Here is a 16,186-nt window from a genome sequence, read left to right as displayed (position 1 = left end):
GGTGTGTACATGGAGCAGGTATGTACATGGAGCAGGTGTGTACATGGAGCAGGTGTGTACACGGAGCAGGTGTGTGCATGGAGCAGGTATGTACATGGAGCAGGTGTGTACACAGAGCAGGTGTGTACATGGAGCAGGTATGTGCATGGAGCAGGTGTGTACATGGAGCAGGTGTGTACACAGAGCAGGTGTGTGTACATAAAGCAAATGTGTACATGGAGCAGGTGTGTACATGGAGCAGGTGTGTACATGGAGCAGGTGTGTGCATGGAGCAGGTGTGTACATGGAGCAGGTATGTGAATGGAGCAGGTATGTACACGGAGCAGGTGTGTACATGGAGCAGGTGTGTACATGGAGCAGGTATGTGCATGGAGCAGGTGTGTACATGGAGCAGGTGAGTACATGGAGCAGGTGAGTACATGGAGCAGGTGTGTACACGGAGCAGGTGTGTACATGGAGCAGGTGTGTACACAGAGCAGGTGTGTACACGGAGCAGGTGTGTACATGGAGCAGGTGTGTGCATGGAGCAGGTGTGTACATGGAGCAGGTGTGTACATGGAGCACGTGTGTACACTGAGCAGGTGTGTACATGCAGCAGGTATGTGCATAGAGCAGGTGTGTACATGGAGCAGGTATGTGCATGGAGTAGGTGTATACATGGAGCAGGTGTGTACATGAAGCAGGTATGTGCATGGAGCAGGTGTGTGCATGGAGCAGCTGTCCATGGAGCAGGTGTGTACACAGAGCTGGTGTGTACACAGAGCAGATGTATACACAGAGCTGGTATGTACATGCAGCAGGTGTGTACACGGAGCAGGTGTGTGCACGGAGCATGTGTGTACATGGAGCAGGTGTGTACACAGAGCTGATGTGTACACAGAGCATGCATGTCCATTAACAACAGTGAACATGCCCTTGAGCTCTGCTCTGGACTTGTGCATGTGACTCTTGTGGAAGTCCCAACTAGGGAAGTCTGCCTGCTTGTATTGCTTCTCCGAAATCTGCAGGAACTCTGTGGTACCCAGCGAAGCCCTGGCCTGACACTCCAAGCCCCGGTGTGGGCTTGACCCCTGCGGGCTCTGTGCCTTGGGCTCAGCTTGGCTCTGTGCTGGCTGGACATGAGGATCTGCCTGGGGTCTGGGCAGTACTCCTCTGCACACGGCCTGACCCGGCAGGAGCTGGCTGCTTCTCCAGCTGTAATTTCCCTCTGGGATCTCAGTGTCCTGCTGAGCTCAGTATGTCAAAGTCTGTTCCTCACTACAGGCAGGAGCCAGAAGTTTGCTTCTTCCAGGTCTCGCATGTGGGTACAGGGTCCCAAGAGCATGGTCCATCTTCCACTGCTTCCCTTGACCATAAACAGGGAGTGAGACGTAATCTAGAGCAACTGGGACTCAAACCAGTACTCATATGGGATGCTAGCCTAACTTCTAAACTTGCAGCCTCAGCCCCACACCCTGGCTCTTCTCACTTAAAGGCTAGAATGGGAACCTACGAGAGTGCCCCACGAAGCCTGGCACCCCACCATTTGCCTCCACTGCCTCCTGAGTTGGGGGACACACCGCACTTCCCCCCTTGGCACATTCTGCAACACCAATGTTCCGCCTCACTCTTTAGTGGGAAATGTGTAGACCTAGTTGAGCTCTTGATATACAGGACCAGCGCCTAATAAATAGGACCTGGGATCGATTTGTCTCTGAACCCACCAGGAAGAACAAGAGAATAATTGTGAATGCATTATAAGCCACTGGCAAATGCAGTATTTCAGCATTTACTACATCGAGTATGCAACCATGTATAGCACACTGGCACGGGAGCTGGCCTCCTGCGTTCCCCTGCAGTCAGGCACCTGGGCATGCCCAACAAGTTGCTCCGGGAACTGGGTACAAAAAGTCCAGTCCGACCAGAATGTTGGCTCAGCTCTGGCCCCAGTTCCATCACAGTCTCCCTCCCCATCTCAGAGGTGCCAGAACAGTTCTCAGAGCTCCGTGAATATCCACGGGGCATTGCACCCTGGAAGAGCAGTGTTAGGGTTAGGAACACGGGCGCCTTCCCACAGGGCTGCATGGGCAGCCAACTGCTGGGGAGGTCGTACAGCCACTGCCCAGAAGCCACGTCCTATCCGCACTTCTCTTACCCCAGCGAGCACTCCCTGTCAGTAGGGAGCCCACAGAAGGAGACTCACGCCATGGCACACACCAGAGGTGACTGCACAACACACACTTCTCCATGAACTGGTCCCTTTTACATGAGAGCAGATACAAGTTTAGCTGCTCAAATAAAGGCCTGACACAGTTCTTACCTGTGCCACGGTACTCACTGTACACAGTCCTCACTGTACACACAGTCCCCTGTACACAGTCCCCACTGTACACAGTCCTCACTGTACACACAGTCCTCACTGTACACAGCCCTCACTCTACACAGTCCTCACTGTACACACAGTCCTCACTGTACACAGTCCTCACTGTACACAGTCCTCACTGTACACAGTCCCCACTGTACACACAGTCCTCACTGTACACGGTACTCACTGTACATAGTCCTCACTGTACACACAGTCCTCACTGTACATAGTCCTCACTGTACACACAGTCCTCACTGTACACAGTCCTCACTGTACACACAGTCCCCTGTACACAGTCCTCACTGTACACACAGTCCTCACTGTACACAGTCCTCACTGTACACAGCCCTCACTGTACACACAGTCCTCACTGTACACAGTCCTCACTGTACACACAGTCCTCACTGTACACAGTCCTCACTGTACATAGTCCTCACTGTACACAGTCCTCACTGTACACAGTCCTCACTGTACACACAGTCCTCACTGTACACAGTCCTCACTGTACACACAGTCCTCACTGTACACACAGTCCTAACTGTACACAGTCCTCACTCTACACACAGTCCTCACTACACAGCCCTCACTGTACACAGTCCTCACTGTACACAGTCCTCACTGTACACACAGTCCTCACTGTACACAGTCCTCACTGTACACACAGTCCTCACTGTACACACAGTCCTAACTGTACACAGTCCTCACTCTACACACAGTCCTCACTACACAGCCCTCACTGTACACAGTCCTCACTGTACACACAGTCCTCACTGTACACGGTACTCACTGTACACACAGTCCTCACTGTACACAGCCCTCACTGTACACAGTCCTCACTGTACACACAGCCCTCACTGTACACAGTCCTCACTGTACACACAGTCCTCACTGTACACAGTCCTCACTGTACACGGTCCTCACTGTACACACAGTCCTCACTGTACACAGTCCTCACTGTACACAGCCCTCACTGTACACAGTCCTCACTGTACACAGCCCTCACTGTACACAGTCCTCACTGTACACACAGTCCTCACTGTACACACAGTCCTCACTGTACACAGTCCTCACTGTACACACAGTCCTCACTACACACAGTCCTCACTGTACACACAGTCCTCACTGTACACACAGCCCTCACTGTACAGTCCTCACTGTACACACAGTCCCCACTGTACACAGTCCTCACTCTACACAGTCCTCACTCTACACAGTCCTCACTCTACACAGTCCTCACTGTACTCACAGTCCTCACTCTACACACAGTCCTCACTGTACACACAGTCCTCACTATACATAGTCCTCACCGTACACACAGTCCTCACTGTACACAGTCCTCACTGTACACACAGTCCTCACTGTACACACAGTCCCCAGTCTACACACAGTCCTCACTGTACACACAGTCCTCACTGTACACACAGTCCCCAGTCTACACACAGTCCTCACTGTACACAGTCCTCACTGTACTCACAGTCCTCACTGTACACACAGTCCTCACTGTACACAGCCCTCACTATACACAGTCCTCACTGTACACACAGTCCTCACTGTACACACAGTTCTCACTCTACACAGTCCTCACTGTACACAGTCCTCACTGTACACACAGTCCTCACTGTACACAGTCCTCACTGTACGCACAGTCCTCACTGTACACAGTCCTCACTGTACGCACAGTCCTCACTGTACACAGTCCTCACTGTACACACAGTCCTCACTGTACACATAGTCCTCACTGTACACACAGTCCTCACTGTACACAGTCCTCACTGTACACAAAGTCCTCACTATACACAGTCCTCACTGTACATACAGTCCTCACTGTACACAGTCCTCACTGTACACACAGTCCTCACTGTACACAGTCCTCACTGTACACACAGTCCTCACTGTACACAGCCCTCACTGTACACAGTCCTCACTGTACACAGTCCTCACTGTACACACAGTCCTCACTGTACACAGTCCTCACTGTACAGTCCTCACCGTACACACAGTCCTCACTGTACACACAGTCCTCACTGTACACAGTCCTCACTGTACACAGTCCTCACTGTACACAGCCCTCACTGTACACAGTCCTCACTCTACACACAGTCCTCACTGTACACACAGCCCTCACTGTACACACAGTCCTCACTGTACACAGTCCTCACTGTACACAGCCCTCACTGTACACAGTCCTCACTGTACACAGCCCTCACTGTACACAGTCCTCACTGTACACAGTCCTCACTGTACACACAGTCCTCACTGTACACACAGTCCTCACTGTACACAGTCCTCACTGTACACACAGTCCTCACTGTACACACAGTCCTCACTGTACAGCTACATCCTGGCACACTCTTGCCGTGTGTTGCATTCCTGTGTGAAAAGCAACGGAAACTCAGGGGTTAAGGGAAGGGCCGGGGTCAGGTTTTCCTTTTGGCCCCAGCTCCTGAAGGCCTGAGCGAGCTTCCCCTCCCTGCCCTGGTGGGGAGGGTAACAGCTCGGCTCAGCAACAGCAGCCAAAGGAAGGAGGACCAGTGTGTGCCGGGGCAGCGCTCACTGCCCGGAGGACACAGCCACACCTGCTCCAGGGTTCCAAGCTAGCCGGCCGCCAACCAGCCACCAAGCGTGATGCTCAGAAGCAGCCTTGGGAGAGGTAAGGGCCTGAGGAGAAGCAGCCAGAGGCCAAGGCGGGTGGCCTCCCTGCCTCCTGGCAGCCTGGCCGGCCAGGAGACACCACAGCCTGCCAGGGACCCCGGCTGTACCCGCGGCTCACTGTCAAAGAATAATAGATGCTTCCCATTTTATGCATAACTAGTCCTGAGACTAGGGCTATAAAAGTTTCCTATTAACATGTGAGCATGAAGACAAGTTTTTTTTAACTTAATAAATATACATAACTCCCCTACAATGGGCTCTTGTGTTGCTAATGGGGAGTTATATTTGCAGGATTATATCTTTATTCAGTTGCAAATGATTGTTGGGGTGGGGGGGAGTTTAATACTCTGCTCGGGGCTATGAATAATAGTATCATTTGAATGCAGGGACACCTGGTGCAGGGGGCAGGACAGTGGGAGCGCTGGGCTGACCTGTGGCACTGCCAACTCTGCATTTTCCCAGCCTTTCCCCTCCGCTCCATTCAGCATCTGATTTCATTTCCCTCTGCGGAACGTTAGACACTTGTAACTTTATTCTCCCTCTGCAAGAACTTGCCCTCTTGCAGGAAAAGCATCCTGAGGGAAGAAAAAAAAATGTCTCTTATCAATCTCTTCTTCTATGGAGTCTAGTAATTCGAAGGCTGGCTAAAGTTTCAGGAAAAACCTTCCAATTAAATACTGTAAAAAGATAAAATAACAGTGGCCTTGCCGCTGCCCGGTAGCTTTATTGAAGCGCTCTTTTGTTGATTTATTGTGCATTAGCCATTGAGCCGTGTAAAGAACATCACGTCTCAGAAAGGGCCATTCGTATGCGGCCTGCATCCACTCCAAAAACAATCAGGCCTGTATTGCGTTTTGCAAATTTATACCAGGATGTTGGTCTAGAAGGTTTCCCTGGAAAGTTTTTCAAGTAAGTGTCTGCTTTCTTGGCCGGGAGTGATTGAGCCACACAAACAAACCTTTGTTTCCCAACTCACAGATGTACGGCCCGGCCGGGCTTTGTTTGCCCGCTAAGAAGCATTCTCGGATTTTGTTTTGAGCACAACACAGGATTGTTCCAAAAAGAAAAAAAAAAATCAGTGTGTGGATGAATGTCCTGTATGGCTGTGGGCTCGCCCAGACTTTCCCAGGGCTAATTCTTCTCCCTAGAACTTGGGGAGCTGGGCAGGTTTGGGGGGTTCTGTTTGCTTTATTTTAAATTCAGACCCAGGACTGGAAGGGATCCTGGCTGTGACAGCACCAACGGGCTTCAGAAAGCCTCATCGCGAAGCAGCTGGCGCGGGGGCCAGCGAGGCAACATGTCGGCACTGTGACCCGTCCGGCCTGCTTTTCCGTGAGCGCCAGGCTCTGTGATGTCACTGGACACAAGGGCCAGCCACCGGCTGGGGCTGGGGGAAGTGCCCAGTGACAAAATATTTACGTTGTGCAGCTAAGTGTGGGAGGCCCCTTCCAGGGAGCAGCTGGAGCACCTCAGGGGTCTGGGGACAAGCAGAAGGGCCTCCCAGCCCCAGGAGGGCAGAGGCGGATCTGACTGACCACTCGGTGCCCTGGGCCCCCTCCCAGCCGCAATCTACCCCAGGACTGGGCACCCAAGAACCCTGAGCTGTGGCCTGGGCAAGACAGCCCAAGTACCCTGTCCATCTCACTCCACCTCAGCGGATGACATCTCTGGCCTTGAGTGCATGCCCAAGCTAAGGTGTAAGGACGGTGCTGGGTCTCAAGCAGAGGTCACCTGCTGCCATGGTCACCAGGGACAGGAACACGGTGGGGACAGCGCAGTCATCGGCCTATTCCAGGAGCACACAGCTTAGTGCAGCGTTTTGCCCTGCACCTCTGCTTGCCCTGTTTCTAGACCGCGAGGGCCTGGCCTGCGCCCACTTGCACTGCCGAGTGCACAGACAGCTGCCCTGCTGGCCGGGGCCTTCCTCTGCGAGGGCCCAAGCTGCTGGCTGCATCCACGGGCAGCTTCTCCAGGGAGGACACAGGCCTTGGCAGGTAGCCACACAGCAGGCCCGGGCCAGGGACCTGCCTAGGTGGCAGTGTCATTGCCCATCAAATGGTGGCATCCAGCCTCACTTGCTACCAGAAGCCAAATGAAACTGGAGGACCCGGGAAGGCTTGCCAAGTCAGGGAGGCATCCCCAAATATGAAACTGGCTCCAGACACCTTCCCCAGGGGCCCTGTTTGCCTGCCCATGCCAGAAAGCCTGCTGACCCCTTCACATGGCTGGACACTTGCTGCCTGCACCAGGTCACCCGACACCCCTAAAGCTGCCAAGCAGCCCCAACAGGCTTCCACGGAGCCAGCCTTGACGCCACCTACTCCAGACTCCAGGAACTGGGGCGCCCCGAATCCACATAGGACCTCCAGTCATCTTCAGACATGGGTCTCCAGCAGCATCTAGCCTGCCCCTGGCCTCCCATCACCGGCAGCTCTCTGCTCCGGGCACCTGCCGGACGCGCGGCAGGTGGATGGAGCCAACACTTGCCTGGTGTCTCCTTGGTGCTGGGGAATGGATTCGAGGGCCACAGCTTCTACCTCTGCTGCCCACCCACACCCAGATACTCAGAAGCCTGCTTGCAGCCCCAGTCAGAGCGTCTGGGGTCCACCATGTGTCCACCCATGAGCATAGCCCATGATGACCATGTCAGGCTCCATCGGGTCACAGCGTCAGACTGAAGCCCTGTTCCACAGGCTGAGAGCGTGTCCATGGCCCAGAAAGACACAGAACCTGACGCCGCCTGCCCCGCCCGTCCCGGCCAAGCTCCACAGCCACTGCCAAGCTCCACAGAGCCGGGGTCTCCACTTGTGTGGGGAAGTGAACGCCCCCTCACCCAGGGAAGGGGAAATGTATATGTGCCTGGCACCCCACCATTTGCCTCCACTGCCTCCTGAGTTGGGGGACACACCGCACTTCCCCCCTTGGCACATTCTGCAACACCAATGTTCCGCCTCACTCTTTAGTGGGAAATGTGTAGACCTAGTTGAGCTCTTGATATACAGGACCAGCGCCTAATAAATAGGACCTGGGATCGATTTGTCTCTGAACCCACCAGGAAGAACAAGAGAATAATTGTGAATGCATTATAAGCCACTGGCAAATGCAGTATTTCAGCATTTACTACATCGAGTATGCAACCATGTATAGCACACTGGCACGGGAGCTGGCCTCCTGTGTTCCCCTGCAGTCAGGCACCTGGGCATGCCCAACAAGTTGCTCCGGGAACTGGGTACAAAAAGTCCAGTCCGACCAGAATGTTGGCTCAGCTCTGGCCCCAGTTCCATCACAGTCTCCCTCCCCATCTCAGAGGTGCCAGAACAGTTCTCAGAGCTCCGTGAATATCCACGGGGCATTGCACCCTGGAAGAGCAGTGTTAGGGTTAGGAACACGGGCGCCTTCCCACAGGGCTGCATGGGCAGCCAACTGCTGGGGAGGTCGTACAGCCACTGCCCAGAAGCCACGTCCTATCCGCACTTCTCTTACCCCAGCGAGCACTCCCTGTCAGTAGGGAGCCCACAGAAGGAGACTCACGCCATGGCACACACCAGAGGTGACTGCACAACACACACTTCTCCATGAACTGGTCCCTTTTACATGAGAGCAGATACAAGTTTAGCTGCTCAAATAAAGGCCTGACACAGTTCTTACCTGTGCCACGGTACTCACTGTACACAGTCCTCACTGTACACACAGTCCCCTGTACACAGTCCCCACTGTACACAGTCCTCACTGTACACACAGTCCCCACTGTACACAGTCCTCACTGTACACACAGTCCTCACTGTACACAGTCCTCACTGTACTCACAGTCCTCACTGTACACAGTCCTCACTGTACACAGTCCTCACTGTACACAGTCCTCACTGTACACACAGCCCTCACTGTACACACAGCCCTCACTACACACAGTCCTCACTGTACACAGTCCTCACTGTACACAATCCTCACTCTACACAGCCCTCACTGTACACAGTCCTCACTGTGCACAGTCCTCACTGTACACAGTCCTCACTGTACACACAGTCCTCACTGTACACAGTCCTCACTGTACACACAGTCCTCACTGTACACACAGTCCTCTCTGTACACAGCCCTCACTGTACACAGTCCTCACTGTGCACAGTCCTCACTGTACACAGTAATCACTGTACACACAGTCCTCACTGTACACAGTCCTCACTGTACACAGTCCTCACTGTACACACAGTCCTCACTGTACACACAGCCCTCACTGTACAGTCCTCACTGTACACAGTCCTCACTGTACACAATCCTCACTCTACACAACCCTCACTGTACACAGTCCTCACTGTGCACAGTCCTCACTGTACACACAGTCCTCACTGTACACACAGTCCTCACTGTACACAGTCCTCACTGTACACACAGTCCTCACTGTACACACAGTCCTCTCTGTACACAGCCCTCACTGTACACAGTCCTCACTGTGCACAGTCCTCACTGTACACACAGTCCTCACTGTACACACAGCCCTCACTGTACACAGTCCTCACTGTACAGTCCTCACTGTACACAGTCCTCACTGTACACAATCCTCACTCTACACAGCCCTCACTGTACACAGTCCTCACTGTGCACAGTCCTCACTGTACACACAGTCCTCACTGTACACACAGCCCTCACTCTACACAGTCCTCACTCTACACAGTCCTCACTGTACACAGTCCTCACTGTACACAATCCTCACTCTACACAGCCCTCACTGTACACAGTCCTCACTGTGCACAGTCCTCACTGTACACAGTCCTCACTGTACACACAGTCCTCACTGTACACAGTCCTCACTGTACACACAGTCCTCACTGTACACACAGTCCTCTCTGTACACAGCCCTCACTGTACACAGTCCTCACTGTGCACAGTCCTCACTGTACACACAGTCCTCACTGTACACAGTCTTCACTTTACACACAGTCCTCACTGTACACAGTCCTCACTGTACACAGTCCTCACTGTACACACAGTCCTCACTGTACACAGCCCTCACTGTACACACAGTCCTCTCTGTACACACAGTCCTCACTGTACACAGTCCTCACTGTACACACAGTCCTCACTGTACACACAGCCCTCACTGTACACACAGTCCTCACTCTACACAGTCCTCACTGTAGCTAGAGTCTGAGAGCGGCACTGGGATAGGTGGACCTGGGATGGTGTTCTGGTTCAATATGGGACCTTGTCATATCGGGGATCACAATGGTGCTGGGTCGACAGGGACCATAAAGGGCCTGAGAGAAGGCCAGTGGTACCATTCCTGGGGTGTCACCCTTAGTCCCTGAGTCCCGTATTGAGGCGTTGCCATGATAGGAGCTGACTGGCTCCGTGCACTCAGTCTGACACACTCCCGTGTCTCTGCAGCTGCTCAGAGTCTGCTGAGCGGACGTGTGCATTCACGTGGAAACCCAAGGGAACGAGTCCCAATGCCACCTGCAGCTGCCACTGTTCCCACAGTGGGTCCCTCCTGAGTGGCCAGTGTCCCAGGCTGTAACACACCACCCCCAGGCCCAGAGGTGCTGCCTACAGGGTCGCACCAGGGGCCTGTGGCTGCTGTGTTCAGCAGTCGGAATTAGCAGAATGAACAGCCGGGCCCAGGGGCAGAAGGACTCGGGCCCCAAGGTGGTGGGCCCCTAAGCTCGGCTCCCCCCAGGCTGTGCTGGACCAAATGGACTCCCAGTGTAATCCCTGACGGAGCTGCCTTGAGCAACAGAGCCACTACGTCGTGCCTCATTTGTTCCTGTAGATTGTGCCTAATTAACGCTAACTTCCCTGTGCGTAAGAAGTACCCTCGGCTGTCCTTTCCAATTTAATCCCGACAGTTTAATCGAATCCATACTCTTTCAAAAATAATTAGATCATTTATACTTCATTAACATGTGATGTAATGTTGGGACATTCATCATAATGATATCTTATTTTTCTTGTGCAATATTATCCCCTCTAATGAAGCCGCCACCATGCACGCCTTAATTAGCTGGATCGTCTCACGGACGCCTTCGCAGCCGAGCCATCTCGCTAGGTGTCTGCAGCAGAGGCTGTTCCTGCTGGGAACGCCTTGCCCGGCCCTGCCTCCGGGGTCCAGGGCAAGCTTGGAGTGTGTGGCAGTGGCTGACCTCCCCTGCTGGACCCACCTGGCTCAGCAAGGCAGCTGCCAGGCCCAGAGCCACCCGGCAGCACACTGGGTCATTGGGACACATCCTTGCCCGGTGGCCCAGACCCTGAGCCCAGCTCTCAGCAGCTGGCCAGGTGAGTGGGCAGAGCATGCTGCCCCAAGGACCCCACGTGAGCCTGTGGAGATGGCTTCCCCAGGTCCACACACAGGACTGGTCCCAGCATCCCGCGCTGCCCATCACCGGCTGCCTCGTTACACGGCACTTGCTGTGTCCACACTATGAAATGAAGTGCAGCCAACAGAGCAGCCCTGTGGGGAGGGGGACAGATGGACTGTCCTTGGGGGAAGCTCTTACCTGGGCCGAGAGCCAACCCCAGCGGGCTGCCAGTGGCACCCTTGAGGCAGTAGGTGAGGGCTCCAGCGGCTGAGGCCCCACGTGGCTGGGCCTCACGTGGCAGGGGCCTGGATGCACATCCCAGCTCCTAGATTCGGCCAGGCCCTGACCCAGAGGCTGCCAGTGATGGAGGGCCAGCAGACAGCAGACCTCTCCGGCCCTCACTCCTCCTAAAATAAATCAGTAAAAATTAATGCACATTTTCCAAGAGCTGTTTGTTGTTGTTGTTGTTGTTGAGAGAGAGAGTGACAGATTGATTCTCCATCCAGGGATTTGCAGCACAAACACGCGGTGACCTGCAGTGGCCAGGATGGAGCTGGGGCTGGGAGAGTGTCTGCTGCTCCCCCTGGAGGTACAGGAGCCCCACAGGGGCCATGGACTCGCCCACTGGGCTAACCTACTCACCACCAGGAGCCTGGGAGAGCCCCCACCAAGCCAGCCTGTCGACAAAAGGTTTCAGGAGCTTTTTCCTCTTAACTAAATAAAATCCTCCCCCGTCCCTGGAGCCCTGGGGCCCCGTCCAGCTCTGACCATCCCCCTGGCCCTGGAGCCCTGGGGCCCCGTCCAGCTCTGACCATCCCCCTGGCCCTGGAGCCCTGGGGCCCAGTACAGCTCTGACTTCGATTTCGCCTTTCCAGACGCTGCTTGTCAATGAGCACATGGTGTCTACTGTCCACTTCCTCCCAGCTCTCCTAGGTTGTCACAAGTGGTAACATTTCCTTCCTTTAATTTTTCTTGAATATGTATTTATTTTGCATGCAAGTCAGAGACACGGGAGAGAGTAGGATAGACTGTAGTTCAGTTAGCAGAGCCGAGCAAACCTGCCTTGGATGGGGCTGAGCGCCAGCCTGTGTGAGGCGCTCAGGCAGCTCAGGGCAAGAAAACAAAAAAGCCGATTCGAAAACAGGAGAGACACTTCAACAGACATTTCTCTTTAAAGCAAAGTGTTTGGGAGTTTTGTTTTGTTTTGTTTTGTTCTGCTTTGTTTTGTTGGAAAGGCAGACATACAGAGAAAAAGATCTTCCATTCACTGGTTCGCCCCCCAAGTGACTGCAATGGCCAGAACTGAGCTGATCTGAAGCCAGGAGCCAGGAGCTTCCCCCAGGTCTCCCATGTGGGTGCAGAGTCCCAAGGCGTTGGCCCATTCTCTACCGCTTTCCCAGGCCACAGTCAGGGAGCTAGATGGGAAACGGAGAAGCCAGGACATGAACTGGTACCCACATGGGATTCCAGTGTTTTGCAAGGGAAGGATTAGCCAGTTGAGCCATTGTGCCAAACCCTCAACAGAAATCTCCCAAAAAAACTGCCCAGCCTGGCACAGGATCATGGAAAAGCAAGTCAGAACCACAGCAAGCCGCTGCCCGGTGCCTGTGAGGATGGCAACTACCAACAGTGTACAAGAGAGCCACAGCCAGGACATGGCGAGCCAGCGGCTCCTGGCATGGTGGGATGTCAGGCGGTGCAGCCCCGGGGATCAGTGTGACTGAGAGCAGACAGCCGTTTGGCCATGGATGCCACGACAAGTCACAGCCAGAGCAAGCAAGGCTGGCACTCACACGTCACAGCAGCCAGCAGGCAGCACCTGTCCCTTCAGAGCGTCCAACGGGCATGTTGGAGGCAGAGGTGCTTGGCCAGCACATGCAGGACATCAGCAGGCCGGCCGCGCTGTCCACAGGTGGCACCACTCTGCCATCTGACTGCCCTGGTGCTGGGGGAATGGGGAGTTCCCAGGCCCTCCCTACACCGGCTCTGTACCACCCAGGCTCCTTGAGGCAGATGGGCGCCCAAGGGAGTCGAGCAAGCAAGGCTCACCCAGGAAGCTTGGCCATCCTGCAACATGTATCCACCAGGAAAGGCACGCCCCAGGATGCAGCCCACTCCAAGTCTTCCCAAGCCCCCAGACCTGCAAGCAGCCGAGAGATTTCTCCAAAAACTCCTTGGGGGCCCAGGAAAGCAAGGGGCACATGCAGCAGTGACCAGACCAGAGAAAGGGCCCTGCAGGTGGACAGAGCAGGGCTGAGACCCAGGAGCCAGCACTCTGGGGAAGGGTGGCCACCCGTGACCCCACAGCTTCCTCCCTCAGGCCCTGCCCTCCACTGGAGATGCAACAGTGTCCAGGACCAGCTCTCCAGGGCTGACTGTGAGCTGCTGAGCCCACCCAGCAGTGGTCTGTAGCACAGGTTTGGGCAGGTGCGGTCAGCCCAATGTGCAGTGTGCAGGGCTGATTCGGCTTCAGCTCAGCTCACAGCTGCGACACCAGGTAGGCACCCACACCTGTGCCCGTTCCATGGCAGCCCTGTCTGTGTGCCTGCCCTTTCTCTCCATGGCTGGCTGGCATGGTCAAAGCCCCCAACGCCGCACCACTAGGTGGGCCGGTAGCCTGAGTTTCTGCTTCCTCCCTGTGGACAAGGCCTCTCCATCGCTCTGGGACACCACCACGTGGTCATCAGAGCTGTCCCCCTCTGCCACCCAGAGTGGTCAGTGCTGGGCCCTAGAGGATGACTCTTGTGTCCCGACGGTCCTTGCTTCCCTGGGGGCCTCCCCTGTTGCGGGCAGCCGGTATCCCCGGGAGCCAGGGGGCACATGAGGCAGACCCTCGGGAAAGGACAGGGTACCCAGGAGGACAGGGCCTGAGGCAGCACATCTGGGGGGGCGCCTGATGCAGGCACAGGCCTCCTTAGCTAAATAGGCTCTGGGGTGAGATGCTCCCCTTCGAGCCGCTCCTTGCACACAATTGATTTCACGTGGAGTTTTGTCTGAGAGATGCTTCTAGATTATGGCAAGAAAGCCTTCCATAATCCTCCTGCCGATGCGGTTATGTCGAACAGACGCGCGGCTCTTATCGCTGATGGATAACACTTAACTCAAAACATATTTCAGCTGCTGGGATGTCGATAGCGGCGTCCGAGTGAAGGTGACCCTGCTCCGCCTGTTTGCTAAGTGAGCCGGGAGCCCGCGGGGGTGCGGCCGGGCGGGCTGTTATGGATTTGCTATCTTAGCCTGAAGTGTTTGCCGCTGATGGTGTGATGGAATCAATAATAATTTCTGCGTGGGCCCCACCGTCTGGGCTGGGCTGGGAAGCACACAGGATCCTCCCTGGCTCACAGTGATAGCACGCCTGGGCAGGGCGCAGCCTGTGGGGACCACACTCCTTCAAGCTCCGGAAGCCACCACGGCCGGTCAGGTGCCGTGTTGCCAAGAACAGGAGCCAGAACCAGGCCGGCGAGGTTCCTGTGCTGGTACATGCTCAAGCAGGGCCTGGGGTGCTTGTGGGAGGAGCTAGGCCAGTAGTTCAGCACCTGCAGCGATGGAGTGCTGCCCGCCCAACAGGGGGCTCACTGAGTGGCTGAACACCCAGAACTCCAGGCCCGCCTTCTCTGCGCGGCCTGGGGTGGCCATGTCCACTGTCCCCCTAGGGGGGACAAAGGCCGGCCTTTGCTGAGCCTCCCTCTCTTCCTGACTCCTCGCTCCTCTCTCTTTTTCTCTCCCTCCCTCTCTCCTTCTCTTCATTGCTTCCTCTCTCCTTCCCTCCCTCCTTCCTCCCTCTCTCTACTTCTTTCTCCCCCTCTTCCTCTTCCTCTTTCTCCCTCCCTCTCTCCCTCTCTCTCTCTCTCTCCCTCCCTCCACCTGACCTGGCCCTCCCAGGAGGTTCTGCCAAAGGCTCAAAATCAAGAAACAGCCAGGGATGACTGGGTGGCAGCGAGCTGCCCACAGCAGGAGGGACTGGGGTGGGATAGCTGGAGCCAATTCCGTGTTCCGGGATCCTAGACATAAACACTTCACAAGGGCCGTAAACTTCCTTTAAATCAACTCCCACTCCCCAGACCTGCTCCCTGCTTCCAGGGTTTATTCCTGACCCACAAACCATGTCCAAGTGGCCGCGTGACTTGGGCCCATCCATGGGCAGACCTGGCTCCATTCACCTCCAGCAGGAGGGTCACCTCCAGCCCATGTAGGGAACACACTGCCTGGCTCGGGCTGGCTGTGGTCGTGGAGGACGGTGTCCTTAGGTGCATGGAGCAGCCACTGAGGATTGTGCACACAGAATTCAGAGAGCTGCAGTACATGGGGGTGGGGTGCTGCTGACCCACCACATTCTCCCCGACACAACCAGGGAGCCATATATAGCTGTTTGGGCCATGTGGGGCCACATGGGGCTGTGTGGGGGATGTGAAGCTGTATGGAGCCATGTGGAGCCATGTAGGGGTCTGTGGAGCCATGTGGGGCCATATGGGGCTGTGTGGGGGATGTGAAGCTGTATGGAGCCATGTGGGGCCATGTAGGGGTCTGTGGAGCCATGTGGGGCCATATGGAGCCATTTGGAGCCAAGTAGGGCTTGGCTATGCCGAGCCATGTGCGGTCATGTGGGGCTCCATGGGGTCATGTGGGGCCGTGTGGGGCCATGTGGGGTCACATGGGGCCATGTGCAGCTATACAGGGCAGTGTGGGGCCATATGGAACCTTATGGGGCCACATGGGTCTGTGTGGGGCCATATGCAGCTGTGCGGAGCCATGTATGGCCATGTAGGGCCATGTGGGCCTGTATAGGCCAGGGTCTGTCTGCCCACCTCCATGGCCAGGCTTGGCACATGTCCCCCATGGCCCAGGAAGAGGCCCTTTGGGCATGCACCCCACTGTGCTAAGGCCTCCAGAGGCAGCGGCC

The sequence above is a fragment of the Ochotona princeps genome, chromosome 18 (genome assembly GCF_030435755.1).
Source record: "Ochotona princeps isolate mOchPri1 chromosome 18, mOchPri1.hap1, whole genome shotgun sequence".
Lineage (NCBI taxonomy): Eukaryota > Metazoa > Chordata > Mammalia > Lagomorpha > Ochotonidae > Ochotona > Ochotona princeps.
This window is presented reverse-complemented; position numbering follows the sequence as displayed.